The sequence below is a fragment of the Triturus cristatus genome, chromosome 6 (assembly GCF_964204655.1).
Source record: "Triturus cristatus chromosome 6, aTriCri1.1, whole genome shotgun sequence".
NCBI classification, from domain to species: domain Eukaryota; kingdom Metazoa; phylum Chordata; class Amphibia; order Caudata; family Salamandridae; genus Triturus; species Triturus cristatus.
Window position 1 is genome coordinate 81,936,634 of NC_140589.1, and position 16,946 is coordinate 81,953,579.

General features: G+C 47.4%; 1 protein-coding gene across 2 annotated transcripts in view; it reads right to left on the reverse strand.

Moving 5' to 3' along the window:
* The window catches only part of RNF8 (ring finger protein 8), a 244,057-nt gene that overhangs the window by 39,195 nt on the left and 187,916 nt on the right, over nt 1–16,946 (reverse strand). The window lies entirely within an intron of this gene.

Here is a 16,946-nt window from a genome sequence, read left to right on the forward strand (position 1 = left end):
GTTGTGTATCTGTTTGTGTATTGTGATTATTTCTCGAGTCACCCTCTACTCGGGTCGACCCGATTCCGGCCGTTGGAGCGTCTCGTCTCCCTGGCGGCTGCGTACCATCTGATGCTGGCTCGGCGACCCTCCAGCCGCCAGCCCACGGCACGCGCTCCAAATTCCACGCATTTCAGGAATCTGAGCCGCAGCGCCGCGGGGAGCCTTGTCCGCACGTCAGTGATATGCCCGCAATTGTGTGTCAGTACGGCTGCCATTAGGCAGAGTTCAATTTATACGCCCCGGGAGGTCAGTATTTTATAGGCTTTTTCCCGCTCTCCAAGCGGGAGTCTGTATAGCAGGGTCTGACCTGCAGGGACCGTTCTCAGACAGGTTTGCCCTCAGATACACGTGCACCAGGGCGGCAAGGTCCCAGGCTTCCAGCCCCATTAATCTGCGAGCGTTACCCGCCCAAATTGAAGGCTGACACCCAGCCCCCCCCCCATATCGGACAACACCTGTCACAAAGATATATTTGACACCTTCCCTGGTGTTGTGGCTGCAGTCTCTTCTCAGGGCAATGGATCCCCATGTAGAAGACCAAGGGGAGGAGGACCCCCCTCACTGCGCTCCAGTCGGATGAGGAGTTCTATGATGCATCCATCCATAGGTCGGTTTCTGAAGCTATGGCCCCCCCGCCCCCCCACTCCCCCAGAGAAATCGCCTTTCTCGACAAATTGCGCAGGCATGCGAGAAGCTGGCCAGAGCTGTGCCAGGCCAGCCAACCGCTACCCCACCCAATGAGCCCCCCACTGACCAACAGCCCCCACCCGCGTCGCGGGGTGGACGCAGGCGCTTTCGCCCGCCTGAAGCAGGCATTCTGGCCAGTAGTCCCCACCAGAGCCCTCCACTGACCCTAGGGACGGCGATCACAGGGATACAGACGACGAAGCTGGCCCGTCCCGTCCCTGTCGACCCTCGCACCCACCACCTACCCAGGACGACCAGGGTCTTTGCGCAGACATGCTAGACCGGGATGACATACTTCACCCGAGATCTTTGGATTGGGACCCCTCGGACAAGGTTGCCCACTATGTGGCAAGCCGTATCCGAAGGCCCTTGGAGAAGGATGCCCGCAACTGCCTTCTGGCAGAATGCCCGCACCCATTCTTGGGGGCAAGGTGGCCGTAACACCTGCCATTGATGCCCGTATGGCCACCTTCTTACAGATATTTGTCAAGAATCCCAAAAAGGGGATCGACAGGTCCTGGCGGGCTAGCCAAGACAAGCTTTTGGATACATTAGGACCACTCACGAAGATCCTAGATATGGAGGAGGAGGCAAAATCTTTGGGATCCCTTATCTCCCCAGAAATCCTATTCTCTTGGGCGCAATGCGCAGTGGTTTTCCTAGGAAATGCTAACTGCACCATATCCACAGAGTGGCGCAGGTCCCTGCTCATTATAGTAGATCCCAAACTTGGGGACCTGGTGGACTCAGAAGCAGGTCCGGTCGCACAGGGCGGCCTCTTTGGAGAGCCCTTTATTAAAGAGTTGGGGAGGTTTGTCAATACCTTTACATCCCTAGACAAGGCCCAGCCCTCGATTAAAAAGGTATTTCACCACCGGGTTTTCCGTGGGGCCGGAAGAGGCCGCTTGTCCGGCCACCCTAACCAGTACAGAGTAGGCTCCCACAAAGGCCAGTACCAAGACCAGGCCAGATTTGGAAACTTTTACCCGACCAGAGGAAGGCGTGGCAAACACAGAGGAGCCAGAGGCGGTGGCGCCTCCAACACTTCCGGTGATTGTTCTCCCTTCATCCCTTCTGAAGGTAGGGGGCCATCTCGCGCATTTTTTCAAGGATTGGACTTCCATCACGGGAGACGCCTGGGTTCAACAAACCGTGCAGAGATTCCGGATAGAATTCTACGGGGAACCCTCACAACCCGTTACTCCGCGGCGATCTGGTTCTCGTCGGCAGACGCCTCCCTGGTCGATCAAGAAGTTCAGTCCCTCCTGGCCAAGGAGGCAATTGCCCAAACTCTGGCCCACCCCAGAGGCGTTATCAGCAACCTTTTCCTGATGGACAAGACGGATGGGGGTCAGTGGCCGGTTATCAACCTCTGCGAATTTAACTAGCACTGATCTATCGCCACTTCAAGATGGAAGGGATTCACCTTCTCTGAGACATCCTCAGACCTCAAGACTGGATGGCTCGTCTGGACCTCAAGGACGCCTACCTATCGATCCCCATATTCTCCCCCCCCACCCCCCCCCACCCAGGAGGTTCCTACAGTTTTTCTGGTGGGGCAGGACCTACGAATTCACCACACTGCCGTTTGGCCTATCCTCTGCACCATGGTGCTTCACCATGGTCCTCCGGCTGATGGCCCAGTGCCTCCTGACACTTGCACGCGAACTCCAAACCACGGTCAACCTCCTCCAGAGCTTGGGGTTTGTTATCAATGAGGCCAAATCCACCCTGGTTCCAGCCCCAAAGGTGATTTTTCTGGGTTTCTTGATCGACTCCGTAGAGTCTTCACTAAGCCTTCCGTCCAGGAAGATGACAAAGATCAGTCACGAGATTCGACGGGCGCTCACAAAGCCGCGGATCTCCCTCAGACAGTTGGCACGCATAGTCAGGCTCCTTTCATCCTCGATCCAGGCCATTTTTTCAGGGCCATTACACAAACCGGGCCCTTCAGCACCTTAAGGCCACACATCTGCACAGAGGCCTCTCATTCTCCCGGAAAGTGAACATCTCCTCGGAGGCCAAGGAATTTGTGGCTCGCCAACACGGAGGCTTGGAACGGGAGAGCAATTTTGGTTCCGTGCCAGACAATGTTATAGAATCAGATGCCAGCAGATCAGGCTGGGGCCCGAGATGTGGCAAGTTCACTACGGGAGGTGTGTGGTCTCCACTAAAACAACAATTACATATAAACTGTCTGGAGCTACTTGTGGGCTCATTTGCGATCGAATGCTGGACCAAGGACGCGATCAGTCCTGCGTACTCTTCAAGATGGACAACGTATCGGCGGTCCGGTATATAAACCATCTCGGGGGCACTAGGTCGAAAGCCCTCTCGGACCTAGCAGCAAACTTCTGGCAATACTGCCTCGCTCACCAGGTCTCCGTCACTGCAGAATACCTCCCCAGAGAGGAAAACCAGGTGGCAGACTTCCAATCACGTCATTTTTACAACGTCTGTGGAAGCTGCACATGGGAGTGTTTTACAGACCTCCAATGCAGATGGGGTCCTTTCTCGGTGGACCTTTTTGCTTCCCGCTTGGATCATCAACTACCCAGGTTCTTCAGCTGGAGATCGGATCCCCTGGCGGAGAAAACGGACGCATTCCTACAGGATTGGCAGAAGGAACTAGGCTATGCCTTTCCCCCATTCGCCATGATAACCAGGGCCTCGGCCCAGGTTCGACACAAGGGGGCGAGCGTGGTAATGATTACCCTGATTTGGAGGTCGTAAATCTGGTTCCCGGTTCTTCTGGAACTTTCTTGGGATTCAATCCCTCTCCCCCGCTTTCCAGCTCTCCTCCTCAATCCGGACAAGGATCCTCACCCACTCATTGTGCAAGGGTCTCTAGCCCTCAAGGTGTGGCGGATTACAGGGGGCGATGGTCAGTCCCGGGTCTTTCAGGGGCGGCTGAGAAATTCATGTCCAAGGTTTGGCGGACAGTATTGTCAAATGCTATCGCTCCACCTGGAGGAGATGGTACCGTTGGTGTATACGACAGAGTGTCGATCCTGTGGCAGCAGATGTGACATCTATCCTAAATTTTTTGGCTTCTTTGGCTGGAGAAGGTTTGGCGTAGAGATCCATCAACACATTCCGGTCCGCTATTTCAGTGGGACACGCTATGGTGGATGGATCCCTAGTTGTCTGTCGCCTCCTCTGAGGAATACGCCTTTCTTTACCTCCGGAGCCCCGGTACTCGGCCCTCTGGGATGTAAACCAGGTTTTGAATCTGTTCCTGTCCTGGCAAACGAATAGGTTCCTTTCTAGAAAGGAACTCTTGGTAAAATTGCCCATGCTCCTTTGCCTGATCTCCTGTAGATGGGTTTCAGACGTCAGGGCCCTGGACGTCTACGATAGGATATTTTTACCCGCAGGGTTACCTTTATGATCCGTAGGTGAACTAAGTATGGGACGAAAACCATTTCATACCTAGCCTTCCCAGATTCTCCAAAGCTGTGCGTGGTATCTTGCCTCAAGGCTTAAGAGAAGATGTCGGAGAAGTTCCGCCCTCCGGGTGAGTGTCAACTACTCATCCCGCTAAGGAAACCTCGTAGAGCAGTATCTTCCTCCATGATGGCCCGATGGGTGAGGTGGGTGATGCAGGAAGCAGGCATAGACCTATGTGCCTTTGCGGCACACTCTACCAGAGGGGCAATGGCTTCTAAAACTTTCACCTTGGGAGCCGGTCTGAAAGACATACTTAATGCAGCAGACTGGTCTTCGGACCCTACATTTAAGCAGTTTTACTTCAAACCGGTAATACAGATGGCTCACTTGATGGTGAGTAAGCTTTAAACTAGCATAATCCTCGCCTTCGGTCCTGACATAGAATGAAACACTTCCTAGATATCGTAATGGAAAGTTTCAATTCTATTAAGGACTCAGAGGCGAGGATTATCCCACCCAATTTACAACTTCATTTTAAACCTTCCCACCCTCGTAGTGGGGTAAGTACACTCTTTTGTTCACTCATGATCACATTAACTGTGCATGCGTTTCTCTCATGAATGTATTTCTATGCAGTTTCCCCCCTGCAGGGCCAATCCTTAGCCATGGCTGTCGCCTAAACTAAGTTGTTTATTTGAATCCGCTCCTGAAAGCAAACAAGATTCATTAAGTGTCCATAGTAGCTGATCTCGAGCGACGAGAGAGGAGGAATGGGCAGTGACAAAGGACTATTAACTGGTCATAGCTCCCCGATTGGTGGAGATGGATTAGACAGTCTACATGTGTGGACTCTATTGTTTTAACTTCTGTCGTGTCATTCCCAAGGCCTCATCTGAATGTTAGTCTTTTACTGTTATCTTTAAATGGCTACTATTCAATATAGTGAAGAAAGACTAGCCTAATCCTCGCCTCCGAGTCCTTAATAGAATTGAAACTTTGTTACGATAGCTGGGAAATTTTTAATTCCCCAGCTAACTAAAAAACAGGCTCAATCAAACTACTGAATCTCTGATCAGTCTGACACTGTGAACCATGGCCGCCTATTAAAAAAAATCTAAATGAAACAGGAATACAAAGCTCCATCATGATACGCATACTGTCCTACCTCACACTCGGAACACAAATGGTCTCTTTACCTTATAATTATCAGCACCACTCTTCCAAAAAAGTCAACATTCCTCAAAGTTTAATGACTGCACCTCCCCTCTTCAACATATACCTAGCCTTACTTCTAAAGCATATGAATCCATTGATGCTAACTAGCCATGCCAGACCATCCTTAAAATGTCTAACAGACCTCAAGGCAAAATGCCCAGAAGATGTTGGCAACTGGATGCCTCAAAATCACATAAAACCCAGATTCTGACATGGAGAGCATCGAGAGAGTTTGACCCAAACAAAGCGTTGCGGACAGAGATTGGATAATTTACAACAATGACTTAAAACTAAATAAAGAATTTGAGTGATCATGAACTGAACAACAGGTCAACATAGCAACAACAAATACCTTCAACATCAGAAGAATGCTATGACGGATCCTACCCAGGGCACTCCACAGTACTGGACCAATATTTCTCCAATCTAAATTTAAACTTTACAGCCAAAAAAGGAGGAACCTGAGATTCAAAAACACTACTACAAATCATCGCTTTGTACAGAAAACAAGATCGTGTCTCTAGAATATTCTTCTCTCATTGGTGCTGCTCTCTGAAGTAGGTCTAGGAATCCTAAGATTTAAGCAGAAATGTTACCTGGTACTGGAGGAAGCACATAAGTAAAGAACTTTAGTGAGAGCCATTGTAAATGGTCTTCCAGAACCTCTTCCCCTCTATTAGTGCTCGAAGATACCCCAGGGATTCCTCCGAGCCGAGAGGATGAGGGCTTACATAGTCAAAACGATGGGCCCATTCCTGCCCCAAGAGGAACATCAGAAAGAACGCGACACTTGAGGCGGACGATTCAAAGACAAGGAACACTTACCTTTAGTTAGCACACAAAGTCCCAGAGACCCAGAGTGGAGTCTATTTCCGAGAGCCAGTCCTGAATCAGAAGCAAAACCACTGCAAGGGACTGAGGTGACCAGGATTACAGAGCATGTGTACCTATACCCTAAGTATGCTTGTTATTTGCCCCATCATGGCCCTTATAGAGGACAGACATCATGTATGATTTATCAAAGAAAGGCTTCGATAACAAAAAGAGATTACTGTAATGTACAGGCAAGTAGGAACTGAAAAAGGCAAAAGAGAATTTCATAAGAAACACAACAAAGTGTAGTGAGGACTGCTATTTATATACGTATATTGCTAAGTTAGCACAACCGCGTTAGATGATAGAAAGCCATCTTGCCACTTTTGCACACGACACTGCAGTTACATGTTATTATTTGAGAAATGCTTGCTCGCCTTTGCTTCACATGAGAACGGCCTGTTGTTCATGTCCCGAACAGTGAGCTGCGACCTTGGTCTGAACATTGTGTAAAGAAACAGTCTAGGTCGCTAGACGGTGCATGTTGTTGGGTTCAGGTTGATCGGCCCACTATTTAGCAATAACACGCACGCAGCTGCAAATACCTGAAAGTCGAGTGCTTTTAATATTGCAGGCTGCGTGCTTTATACACATTCGGAAGAAGAGCTTTCCCAGGAGCAGAGTATACCTGATCCTGTGATGTGATTCCACTAAGCTGATCTTTACGGTATGGGGTTCCCCATTCAAGCCTAGAGACCTTCTATTAGTCTAATAATAATAATATTAGTTTACTAGCGAAAGGAAGGTGGCTGTAATCCACTGTCATTTTATTATGATTTCTCCTTTCATTTTCTATGGTATTGTAACTATGCTGATGGTTTTGATTTTAATCATTTGTCTGCTTATGTTAGCCAAAGTACTGCATCTTAGGACATGAGGTTTATAAAATAAACTCTTTAAACTTTACAGTGTCTCTGTTTACTCTTGTTGTGGACTGATATGAGAATAATAACGAACAGGTATTTCTGATTCCCACCATTCCTGAGAATACACTAAGTCGCTTGTTCTGGGTTGTCTATACATTAGGACCGCCGAGATAAAATCGGATAACGAATGGGACACTGATGCTGGTCGGATAAGGGGTTCTGGGGTGAGTTTTTGGTACACCACAATTCACCGAGTTCCTGGGTTGCTGCGCATAGTTCTGTGCATGAGCAGAATCCCTGCAACATGGCGCACCTAACGTTTGGTTGATTGATTTGAAACGCCTTAGTAGTGCTTATATTAGTCCACGACTCCCTCGCTCTTGTTTCCGGATAACGGGAGTGACAGATTTAACCAACCTGTTTCTCGACTAATAGGTTCTTTCAAGCTTGATCATTAAAAAGGTTTCTTTTGAACCCTGGTGCTACTGTTAAACTCGTTGTTGATCTTTTGTGTGTCCTTATGGCGGTTGACACTGCTGCACATAAACGTGCACCTTTGCGCCGTCATTTGACGACGTATGGGGTACCAGAAGATGGGATGGCTGATATTTTTGTGGTGAGCGCTGATGCGTCTTTCCCTTATGAGTTGTTTTACTCTTGGGTGACTTTTCCGGCGGTGAATGCTGACGATGATACGTTTCATTCCTATACTCCCACGCAGCTACCTGCGATCTATACGCCGTATAGGACACAAGAAATTCCTATTTCTGCCTGGCAGCATACCATTTGGTTTAATGGCGTCCTTCCCCATGCGGTAACACCGGCTAGAATGGGCCCGTTGTCGATTCCAGGGGCCACATGGCCGGTGCTGGCCGGATTTACGCCTCATCCCGCTATCTCACAGTAGCGGTGGCTGAGTTGCGGGTACTACACACAGCCCTTATTATAGTGCATAGGGCTTTGGTGCAGTACGTGTCACGCAACGTGCAGGTGGGGGCACCTGCTGTTGCGGGACAATCAGCGGAACACCATGCGGTGGTTATTAGTCCTGTTATGGTTAATTCGGTAATGGGCAAGCGCCCCCAAAATAAGGATGATTTACCTTATTGGCTTGCTGAGAAATTTGACCAACTGGAGGCGGTTTTTCCGCACACTACTCCTGTGGAGAAACACAGGATTCTCACCATTAGTTTGCCGAAAGACTTAGTCCCAGATATGGCCAATTGTGACAACTGGGGCAAGGTCTTTGGCGCAACCTACTCGAAGTGCTTCGGCACTCCGTCTATGTCTGTACTTCCCTCCGTCATTAAACGTGTTCAAGAAAATCACGGTGCGGAGGCTGCTGTAGAATTAGGAATGCGGCTTGTCGGGGTGTTCGATGTGGTTGCTTCCATGATAATGGGCAACCTCAAAGGCGATGCCATGCAGTTCCAAGTGGCTAATAAGCTGGACCGCGTGGATGAACGCGACAGGCCTAAGGAGTTCGCTAAGATAATTGCGGAAGCCTATAGAACCATAGGCCGCAGTGCCTTAGGTGTTAAACCAACTGTAATAATTTCGGATTTGGTACAGCAAACTAAGGTGAGCTCGTCTGGTAAAGACGAACGCCCAAATTTTCAAAAACAAAATTGGCGGGCAAAGAAACAGGGGAAGCAGCAACAGAAACAGGGGTCTCGTCCTGCCTCACCCGTACAGTCGACTAGTGAACGCACATATGAGCTGCGCGATCGATCTAGTATTAAGTCACCTGATAGATTTCAGGTTTCTGAACAACGTTCTCCTCGTTCTTCACAGGAAACATCGGCTTCACAGTCCGGTGGCGGAGACCGTGGGAAAGGACGGGGTGCCAGAGGACGTGAGTAACCCCGTCAGACTGACGGTAAAGGCAAGCAGGACGAGTCTGCACGTCAATGACCCCCATTTCAAAAGAAGAAGGTTGCTGCGCTAACAGCGAGGTATTCCACAGATAGTGCGGACGCAGCTTCAGAACCTGACATGGGCATTAACGCTGCTCGACAGCGTGGCGGAAGTTACAGTAGTGCAACAAGCACTGCGTCCATATCTGGTGGCGACAGCAACTGACACGTTCATTACTGTAGAAACTGCTGACACTAGAGTGGCTCCCCCTGACAGACTATACAATATAGTCCTTTTAATTGAAGGTGACATACAGCGTACAATTCAGGGGATTTTTTGGGATAATCTGACCTCTTCGTACGATATTTTATTGGCAGAGACAGACTGGCCCCCGGCTTTCATTTTAGATGCTCCTAGAGGGGAGGAGGTGATCATCCCGTCCTTTGCGCACACAGTGCCAAAGGACCAAGCTAAGAAGTTCGCAGAGGAGTGGGCTCTGGTGCTAGCACCGGCTTTGTATCGTAATCAGGTGGGCTGGGATAAATTGTCCCCCAGCCATAGGATTCCGTTGCGGTCCACGCCCCAGCCACAACCCCAATATCGCATGCGTCGCGAAGCAAGACCTCACGTCGCGGCAATCCTTGAACAATTAGAATTTTAAGGTGTTATTGAAACATGTGTGTCACCAATGAATAATCCTTTATTCACTGTGACGAAGCCTGATGGGTCGTACCGCCTGGTTTTGGATTACCGGCATTTAAACTCTCATTGCCGCACATGCGCAGTACAGAATACCCACAGTTCTGCTCTCGTCGATAGTCTCATGAGAAAACGGTTTAAGACCACACTTGACATTTCCAATGGCTTTTACAGCCATAACCTGTCCTCTCTTAGTAGTCAATGGACGGCGTTTACATCGGGTGGCAAAAAAAAAAAAAAACATTTTAAAAGATTACCCATGGGCTATAAAAACAGCCCTGGAGTCTTTGCCGCTCGTGTAGTCTGTCTGCTAGAGAGCATTGACCCTGATGCGTACTCGTATGTGGATGATATTTATCTCACAGATGATGAGTTGTGGCCGCATCTGTGTCGCATTGATCGCATTACTGTTATGTTTGCAGACTTCGGTTACAAATTCAACTTTGCGAAGTCTCACATTGCAGAGTATACAGTGTTGTTTTTGGGATACGAACTCACCAATGAAGGTCGAGGATTGGCTCCGCACTTCCTAGAGAAGTGCGCATGCCTGCGTACTCCTACAACACTGAAAAAATTACAATTTTTGCTGGGCTTTCTGAATTTCGGTCGCACGTACATTCCTGATTATGCCCAGCGTATCAAGCCGCTTTATGCCTTGGTACAACCTACTTTTTCCAAATCATGCTGGCTGCCAGAGCATTCAGCTATATTGCAATCTTTGCAAGCTGACCTTCTTGCTTCAAAATACTTACTGACGCGTGATAACCACACTAACCTGGTCATAAGAATTGTGCCAGGCGCAGTGGGTTTCACGTACTTAACGTTCAATGAGGGCGACACCTTCCCCATTGCCTACAAATCGCACCTGTACACTTCAGCTGAACTGCGATTTTCCGCTGTCGAGAAAGTTTTGACGGCAGTGCAGATGGCGATTCTTAAAGAACGAGCGCTATTGCAAGGGAAACGCATGTTGGTGGTCACACCATATCCTGCCCTTGAGGCAGTGACCAAAGCGAGTGTACCAAATTCTAAAGCTTTGCATCCACGGTGGATACAATGGGCCACTTCCTTGACATCGCCCGACGTCACCTATGTCTTTGACGCAGCACTACAGACTCAGGAGTTCTTACAGTATGAATTCGTTCATCCAGCTCCTCTGTCCTTGCGCCCGCTCGAGGATTACCATTGTGTCATTTACACGGACGGTTCTGCTCAACCGGCGACTGGATCGAAGCAGGCCTATTCAGCGGCCTGCGCAATTGTGGTGGGTACTTTCGTGAATGGTGAATTCCAACTGATGTCGTGCATACGCAGTCATTGGGTGATTGTACCGCACAGTTGGCAGAGCTCCGTGCTCTGGTTCTCGCACTGGAGTTTGCTGATTCTCGGGTCACCACTCTTATAGTGAGTGACTAGTTTTATTGTGTTCAATCTTACAACGACAATCTACATTTTTGGTCTCAAAATGAATACCGTGATTCCCAAGGTAGCACAATTAAGCATAAAATGCTTTGGGTTCGAGTGGCACAACTTAAAGAACATCTGCCTCTCGTGAATGTTATTCACACTCTTGGTCACCAACGAGTTGGTGTCCATGCTGTCAGCAACAGCCTAGCTGACAAGGCAGCAAAAACAGCAGTGGCGACATACTTAGTGGCAGCAGTTACAAGATCGAAAAGTAAGATCGATGATGACATATTGGCAGCTATTGCTGCTACGGAGAAGGGAACAAATTACCCGAGAGGTTTCCCTTCTCGTTACCATTATCGCTTGAGTCCTGATAACGTCCCGTTAGTGAGGATTAACGACGTTGGTGACAGATTGATTCCCAACGCAGACTGCAGACCATCTTTGATATTAGCGGCTCACAAGGGCGTGGCGTCTGCCCATGCCGGCGTTGCAGCTACTGTATCTCTGTTACAACAACGTTACTGGTGGTGCGGTTCATATAAACAAGCTCGCGCTGATGTTCTTAACTGTGACATTTGCCAGCAGATTAAACCTTCAACTGCGGTGCGCCCACCACAAACTCAGTTGTACATATCTAATAAACCACTAGGGTGTGTTTATTTAGATCACTGCGGTCCATTCACCTCTGATACTGCGTAAAAGTACATCTTAGTTGCAGTGGATTCGTGCACACGTTTTCTGTGGGTATGGCCACAAAGGAGTGCTGATGCCCGTACTATCATCGAGGATTTGCATGTCTATGTGGGACGTTTTGCATGTGGTACCTTTCATTCTGATCAGGGCCCTGCGTTCGCCTCTAAGGCGTACAAAGAAGCCATGAGAAATTTGGGGGTCCAAGTCAAATTTCGTCTCCCTACCGACCTGAGGGTAATAGCGTGGTTGAGCGAATGAACCGTGACTTAAAGCAATCTTTGACAGCTAGGGTTTTAGGCACTGGCCGGAACTGGCTAACCCATTTGTATAACGTCCAACATGCACTTAATCTCCCTAGAATGCCTCTGGGTGGGCGGACCCCATACATGATGCTCTTTGGCATACGAATGTTTGTCCCGGACTTTGATGGTCTAGACATGGCGGCGTCAGCCACACCCTTTGACGTAGATGATCACTGTGCTGTATTGCAGAATCTACAAGAAGCCAGAGACAGTCTAGCGACGGAACACGTGCCCTCCACATCTGATGCTGCGCTTCAGATTCCGGTAGTCGTCTGGCTACCTCGAGTGGGTGATCTGGTCCGTGAGAAGGTGGAGAACAAGAAGGAGTTCGGCCCCTCTTATCGTGCACCGGTTCCAGTGCTTGGCGTGCAGGGTACACAGACAGTCATTTTACCTCCACTTCCTGGTCGCAAGGATAACAGGTACATCTCTATTGACAATGTCAAGCTACAGCGAGTGGCCGATTCTTCTTAGTATGACTCCAGCGGTTTCTTGCCCTGCGATGCTGAGAAATTCTGTTTTGGCTCCAGCTTCTACCACCTTGCCTGATGTTGCAGTCGAGATGCATACAGTTACTGGACCTTTGTTGCCACCGACAGCTGGTGGTCTACCTGAAGATATTGAGTATGCTTATCCTGCGGATGTCCCGTTGCCTGTTTTACATCCACCACAGTTAACCAGTCGCGCTTTTCCTTTGACACTAATTCTATGACTTCCATTGCCCCATCAAAAGTTTCAATTTTTGCTGTCTGGTTCAAAAGACATTTTTTAATTCCCCCTTGGACTTACATTTGGCTGGTGCTCATAAGTATTTTTTTGTTTATGTCCATTGGATTTGTGGTAGTGTTTTATCGACTTATAAATGGACACTGCCTGAAAGAAAGATCTACAATTAGACTAATTGATGGAACTTTGGCCCCCCACTCCTCATCACATATCATGAAGAGGGAGCAGACTTTTGTGAACATTACTGCCTGGCCTGTACTGGATGGGATCGCGTGGGATGCTGTTAAATTTCAAATTCATGGTCCCACTGAAGTAATCAATGTGCCAAATGTATTTCGTGTTTCTATGGGTGATGTAGTTAAGCAAAGCATCCGCTCGGATGATTGGGATGTTCAAGCCATAGAAGCACTGTTTTCTGATTTGAAATATTATGCTGCGTTTGATGCTGAGGATTTGTATTTCGATACTGCTAATTATGATGAGCAGTTTTGCTATCAACATTATGGCAATCATTTCCTTCACAAAGCGAATACATTTAGAAATGTTGTAAATTATACGCAATGGCAACACTGTCCAGCGCTTAGGCAGGGCAGCTCCACCACGTTAGTGGACAAATTCACATATTTTTCTGATTTCAGTGTGTCGAATCCTGCCTCCTTTTACTTTAAAGTGGCGGCTGAGTCTACCTCGAAAGTTAGGCTGACACACACTAAATTGTTGTATTCCAAGTCCTTTATGGATGAGTTGGCAATCGGAGGTTATGATCTGTGGAAAGCTACTGTCGATCTTAAATCGGTTTGGGGTTCTAAACAGTGGCAGGTACAGGGAACAGAAGCTTTGCATCGTGCCTGCCTTATCCCGAACCACGTTATTTTTGAATTCGTCAATTTTTCAGACCACCTGTTTTGGATTGGCTACTTCTAAAAAATTAAATTCTCCCTCTACTCCGGATCTGGGTGCTTATCCTACTTGTGATAATCATACGGATCTGTCCCTTGCTACGTTGCAGTCATACATTTCTAACACATCCTTCAATATTTCCAAATTAAATCCGAAAGGGTGGTTAATATGGCAAACAAGCTCAGATTCCTATCAACATCGGTTTCTGGATTTGAATCCGGGGTATACGCAAGTTCGTGTGGACCCCCGTTTTGAATCCTCTCGTACTGTAACTACCTACTCAGTAGAGATGTTATGCCAATCTTGGCTGCAACATTCCACCTCAGCATCTGTTAAACTTCATTTATCACAATTGAACGACAAAATAGATTTGAATGATTTTGTTAAGGGTCCTGCGGTTGGCAGGGCCAAAAGATAGGTATATGCTGTTTATAACGAAGTTTGCAAGCTATCACAGATTGAAGCTGCATCCAGATTACGAGCTATTGATCAAGCCAATATGGAGAAAGTATTGGCTGTTATAGATAAGATCATTAATACCCTGTCTTCCAGAATTTATACGTTAGATAATATCGTTTCATCTGTTGACACTGTGCAGGATGATTTGTCTGTTCTAAATCATGGTCAAAATCAATTGCGTTCTATAATGCAGTTTGCATGGACATTGCAAACGTTAAAGGCTGGGAAAGTCCCTTGGGATTACATGAATACTTCATCTTTGTTCCTTCCTTTTAATTAACTGCAAAACAACAGTTCATGTCCATGAACGATGCAACATACTCATTGCTGCACATTGAAAAGTTAGAACCTTTACCTTTCTCTGTTGCCGAATTAAACTCCGCTGTGTGGCTTATCCACGGGTTAATCACATTACCGTTTCCCCTGTTTAAGTTCAGTTCCTGCCTGAAACATTATGCGCTAGGCAGATATGAACAACTAGGTACTGCCTTCCTGCATGAAGTTTGGTCAATCCCATTCACGTACAGGTGCGTGAGGGACGGTAAAGAGGTTTACTTAAAAGGTGAAGAGTGCACTTACACTCCGGATCGCTCTGTGGTGTGTCGGCACATTCAATTGCATGGTGCATGTAATGTGCACGCTCTTAATTTAGCTTGCGTCCTAAAAGGGATCCCAGTGCCAGTTATAACACCGTCTTTTACCCTGCTGGCTAACAGTAGTTATTTGCTATTAAATAATGATGCTTGCTGTGGGAGGTTAGTGGGAATTTCCTACACAGTGACTGTATAACAGAGAGTAGTCTGCTGTAACAACGTCCTTTTGCCACCCCCGCATGGACGGCTCGATGTATCCATCTGGCCTTCCATTCCAACCTTGAAAGCAGAGTTCAACAAGATGAGCAGAATAAGGGCTCTATTGTCTCAAAAAGAAGTCGCGTTGACTTCATCCCAGGAAACATTTGTCCTTCACGTAGCAAACACACGCACCGAGGTGCAAGCCCTTTTGAATACTGATCTCCCACTTCATTTTGGTGCCCTGATTCAGACTATCTTTAATGCCTCATCAACAAGTGGCCTGGCACATTTTTTTAAAATTGTGGGCTCCGGCCTCGTGACCTCCTTCCAAACTATTTTTGGTGTGATCCCGGCATTTTTTCATTCTATTTTTTCCAGCGTCTTTGGAGGTCTCCCGTTGATTCTCGCCCTCGTGGCTGGGGTACTGTTGGTCTGCTTACTACGCTATGGATGCACAACTTGCGTCACACGACAGCATGTCCCGGCTGCTCCATCTTCGCAACCGGATGTTTGAATACTATGGAACACTACCACTGGCAACATTGAGCATAGCCTATGGGTTGTCCTTCCGGTTTTCCTACTTTACTTGCGTACAGCCGGTCTTTCATTGCCTAGAGTGTCCGTTCCAATGGGCTCTGGATTTGTGCTTGTCAAACTCGGTGTCTCCCGCCCCGGATTATGATAGACTAATGAGCTCCTTAGTGGCTCATGAGTTGGACTGTTCTGGTGTCAGGATTATGGCCTGTGGAGCAGCACATGGAGTAGTAGGGAATTGGGACATCGGAACGGCTGCAGCTGAATTCTTGGCATGAAGTTATCTTGAAGAACACGCCAGTTGTCCTATGATGGTGCTAGAGGCTCCAGTTGTCAAAGAACATGTGTGTTCATTCCCCTTGCTGAACTGGATGGCAGATAATTTTGCAGAACGTTCCAATGAATTCCTCTTGGAAGCCGTTGCATCTTATTGTGCTTATACATTGATGGATTAGCTTGGAGGTCATCCAAAATTCCTGTGGAATACCTTTTGTTTTTTCATTGAACATCCATCGATAATATTTTTTTTCCCCCTTTAAATGTTTTTTTTTCTCTCATTTTTCTCTTCAAACTTTTCACTGCCCTTATATGGATTCACAATTTGTGCCCTTGGTTCCGTTCTTTCGAACTTGAACTCTGCGTTCCTTAATTGTGCCCCTACTGGTTAGTGGTCCGATCAAGGGGGGGGGTGTAGTGATGACTGCTATTTATATACGTATATTGCTAAGTTAGCACAACCGCGTTAGATGATAGAAAGCCATCTTGCCACTTTTGCTGCTTTTGCACACGACACTGCAGTTAAATGTTATTATTTGGGAAATGCTTGCTCGCCGCCTTTGCTTCACATGAGAACTGTCTGTTGTTCACGTCCCGAACAGTGAGCTGCGACCTTGGTCTGAACATTGTGTAATGAAACAGTCTGGGTCGCTAGACGGTGCATGTTGTTGGGTTCAGGTTGATCGGCCCACAATTTAGCCATAACACGCATGCAGCTGCAAATACCTGAAAGTCGAGTGCTTTTAATATTGCAGGCTGCATGCTTTATACACATTCGGAAGAAGAGCTGTCCCAGGAGCAGAGTATACCTGATCCTGTGATGTGATTCCACTAAGCTGATCTTTACGGTATGGGCTTCCCCATTCAAGCCTAGAGACCTTCTATTAGTCTAATAATAATAATATTAGTTTACTAGCGAAAGGAAGGTGGATGTAATCCACTTTAATTTTATTATGATTTCTCCTTTCATCTTCTATGGTATTGTAACTATGCTGATGGTTTTGATTTTAATAATTTGTTTGCTTATGTTAGCCAAAGTACTGCATCTTAGGACACAAGGTTTATAAAATAAACTCTTTAAACGTTACCGTGTCTCTGTTTACTCTTGTTGTGGACTGATATAAGAATAATAACGAACAGGTATTTCTGATTCCCACCATTCCTGAGAATACACTAAGTCGCTTGTTCTGGGCTGTCTATACATTGGGACCGCCGAGATAAAA